Consider the following 3330-nt stretch of genomic DNA (forward strand, 5'->3'; position numbering starts at 1 on the left):
CTCCGCTGGGGTAAGGCCGTCCGGCCCGGCTGCTGATCCCCTGGGCGGCAACGCGGCGGCGACCTCCTCATGTGTGACCGGCCCCCATATGCACTCGAGAGCGACAGGCTCTGAGTGCGGGAGGAGGCGGTCACGAATGAAGCCCGCGGTGGAGATGGGCTTCTTGGTGAAGAGGTCCGCCCAGAAGTCCAGCAGACCAGGGATGGCAGGTGGCGGCTGGAGCAGGGTGCCATCCAAGAGGCCGCGCACGCAACGCGCACGCGACCGTCGGAAGGCATCCTGCGTTCTCGCGTACTCCCAGCGGCGCCGCTTGCGCTTCTGCGTCGGCGGCGCGGCAGGCGGCCGCTTCGATGGTTGGCGCGGCCGCTGTGTCCTGGTGATCGATCTCTCCCCTCTGGACCCGACCGACGCAAGGGCATCCGGGAGCATGCCCAGGATGACATCGGGCGGCGTGCCCCGCCCCAGACCTATGACACGATCCAGGGCAGAGAAACGCTGGGCGGAAGCGGGTAGCCCCGCCAGATGCTCCCAGATGGCGGCGTCAGTCGGCCCCTCCGGCGGCGGCCCGGTGGTGTCGGCCGCGAAGTCCTCGGCTGCGTCGACGGGCGGCGCAGCGGCCTCGCCCGCGTCAGGCAGCGGGCTCGCCGCTCCCCGGCGGGACGCCGGCTCTTCCCCCCGACCGATCTCAAGCGCCTCCATGAATTGGCGAACAAGCTGCTTGTGGGCAGCTTGCCGCCGTCGGCACTTGATTGCCTCAAGCGTTCGGTCGGGGAACATCCTGATGAGCTCTTGATTTACAAAGAAGAACCGGGCGTCCCTCTCGAGGAACAGTTCGGCCTCTGCCTTGGCGAGCGACAGGACTTCTTCCTCCGTCCACCTCGCGCGATGCCTCTCCGTGACGATCTCCGCGTTGGCGGCCGCAAGGTGTTGGCGGCGGCGATGGACCCCGAGACCGTTTTTGGTGGTGAAGCTGCGGTGGCACTCACCACAGGCGTAAACAGCTGCAAAAGTTACAAGATTTTCGGCACGGCCGGTTGGCCGGCTAGGTGCTGGGGGAGTTGGGGTGGCACCTTCAGCGGAAGGGCCACCACTTTTTCTCTGGTTACTGCCCCCAACTAAAAAAAGGGATAGTGCGAGGGGGGGCTGGTAACCCCCCCAAGCCCCTGGTGCGGTCTTCCACTCTGCTAAAGTCAGCGGGCCCACGAGAAGGGGAGAAGACCGCAGGAGAGGAGAGGCTAAGAGGGCTAGGCCCATGTATTGCGCATCACTCTCCCTGTAACTATAACCCAAGGAAGGCACCTCGCAGCAGCAGCACGACTACATCAAGACCGCACTTCGAAAAGCCAAGTCCGGATGCAGCCACACCGCCGCCACTTGGCCACCTTAAGAGAGTCATAGTTACTCTCTAAGAGAGTCATAGTTACTCCCGCCGTTTACCCGCGCTTGCTTGAATTTCTTCACGTTGACATTCAGAGCACTGGGCAGAAATCACATTGCGTCAACACCCGCTAGGGCCATCGCAATGCTTTGTTTTAATTAGACAGTCGGATTCCCCCAGTCCGTGCCAGTTCTGAGTTGATCGTTGAATGGCGGCCGAAGAGAATCCGCGCACCCGCGCGCCCCTGGAGGAGCACGCTAAGGCGGACGCGGCCTCGCAGCAAGGAAGATCCGTGGGAGGCCAAGGCACGGGACCGAGCTCGGATCCTGCACGCAGGTTGAAGCACCGGGGCGCGAACGCCGCGCAGGCGCGCGCATCCTGCACCGCCGGCCAGCACGAGGCCAACCAACGGCGAGAGCAGACCACGCCCGCGCTAAACGCCCGCACTTACCGGCACCCCTACGGCACTCACCTCGCCCAGGCCCGGCACGTTAGCGCTGACCCACTTCCCGACCAAGCCCGACACGCCCCGATCCTCAGAGCCAATCCTTATCCCGAAGTTACGGATCCAATTTGCCGACTTCCCTTACCTACATTATTCTATCGACTAGAGGCTCTTCACCTTGGAGACCTGCTGCGGATATGGGTACGAACCGGCGCGACACCTCCACGTGGCCCTCTCCCGGATTTTCAAGGTCCGAGGGGAAGATCGGGACACCGCCGCAACTGCGGTGCTCTTCGCGTTCCAAACCCTATCTCCCTGCTAGAGGATTCCAGGGAACTCGAACGCTCATGCAGAAAAGAAAACTCTTCCCCGATCTCCCGACGGCGTCTCCGGGTCCTTTTGGGTTACCCCGACGAGCATCTCTAAAAGAGGGGCCCGACTTGTATCGGTTCCGCTGCCGGGTTCCGGAATAGGAACCGGATTCCCTTTCGCCCAACGGGGGCCAGCACAAAGTGCATCATGCTATGACGGCCCCCATCAACATCGGATTTCTCCTAGGGCTTAGGATCGACTGACTCGTGTGCAACGGCTGTTCACACGAAACCCTTCTCCGCGTCAGCCCTCCAGGGCCTCGCTGGAGTATTTGCTACTACCACCAAGATCTGCACCGACGGCGGCTCCAGGCAGGCTCACGCCCAGACCCTTCTGCGCCCACCGCCGCGACCCTCCTACTCGTCAGGGCTTCGCGGCCGGCCGCAAGGACCGGCCATGACTGCCAGACTGACGGCCGAGTATAGGCACGACGCTTCAGCGCCATCCATTTTCAGGGCTAGTTGCTTCGGCAGGTGAGTTGTTACACACTCCTTAGCGGATTCCGACTTCCATGGCCACCGTCCTGCTGTCTTAAGCAACCAACGCCTTTCATGGTTTCCCATGAGCGTCGATTCGGGCGCCTTAACTCGGCGTTTGGTTCATCCCACAGCGCCAGTTCTGCTTACCAAAAGTGGCCCACTTGGCACTCCGATCCGAGTCGTTTGCTCGCGGCTTCAGCATATCAAGCAAGCCGGAGATCTCACCCATTTAAAGTTTGAGAATAGGTTGAGGTCGTTTCGGCCCCAAGGCCTCTAATCATTCGCTTTACCGGATGAGACTCGTACGAGCACCAGCTATCCTGAGGGAAACTTCGGAGGGAACCAGCTACTAGATGGTTCGATTAGTCTTTCGCCCCTATACCCAGCTCCGACGATCGATTTGCACGTCAGAATCGCTACGGACCTCCATCAGGGTTTCCCCTGACTTCGTCCTGGCCAGGCATAGTTCACCATCTTTCGGGTCCCAACGTGTACGCTCTAGGTGCGCCTCACCTCGCAATGAGGACGAGACGCCCCGGGAGTGCGGAGGCCGCCGCCCCGTGAAGGGCGGGGAAGCCCCATCCTCCCTCGGCCCGCGCAAGGCGAGACCTTCACTTTCATTACGCCTTTAGGTTTCGTACAGCCCAATGACTCGC

This window comes from Schistocerca americana, unplaced genomic scaffold (assembly GCF_021461395.2).
Source record: "Schistocerca americana isolate TAMUIC-IGC-003095 unplaced genomic scaffold, iqSchAmer2.1 HiC_scaffold_77, whole genome shotgun sequence".
Classification (NCBI taxonomy): Eukaryota; Metazoa; Arthropoda; class Insecta; order Orthoptera; family Acrididae; genus Schistocerca; species Schistocerca americana.